Source organism: Penaeus monodon, chromosome 22 (assembly GCF_015228065.2).
Source record: "Penaeus monodon isolate SGIC_2016 chromosome 22, NSTDA_Pmon_1, whole genome shotgun sequence".
NCBI classification, from domain to species: Eukaryota; Metazoa; Arthropoda; class Malacostraca; order Decapoda; family Penaeidae; genus Penaeus; species Penaeus monodon.
Window position 1 is genome coordinate 27,172,470 of NC_051407.1, and position 349 is coordinate 27,172,818.

General features: G+C 49.0%; 1 protein-coding gene across 1 annotated transcript in view; it reads left to right on the plus strand.

Moving 5' to 3' along the window:
• LOC119587059 (ets DNA-binding protein pokkuri-like) overlaps positions 1 to 349 on the plus strand; it is a 21,642-nt gene that overhangs the window by 19,012 nt on the left and 2,281 nt on the right. The gene's annotated exons all lie outside the window — the stretch shown is intronic.

The following is a 349-nucleotide window of genomic DNA, read 5'->3' on the forward strand; positions in this document are numbered from 1 at the left end:
CACTCCAATTTCTCGTTGACACAACCCGTATTTATGCACGCGGCGAACCCTTCCCCGGGCGCAGACGAACGCCTACAACTTGTTTCTAAATAATTTCCACGCCATAAATCTCGCTCAAGAAAGCTTGATTGTGATTCCCCAGCGATTAAATGGGACTCATTGTGCGTGCGGAGCCGTGACTGTCGGCGCCACGTATGGATACCGACATAATCGTTGCCGTTTCAAGCTCGCCGTGCCGTGTCCGGTGTGTTGCCTCGTTTTCAGTGTAATTAATAGTCACTTGCGCTAGCCTTGATGTGGAATTTATGTGTGGTACTGATTCCTCTGCTTGCGATCTTACTTTTGACTA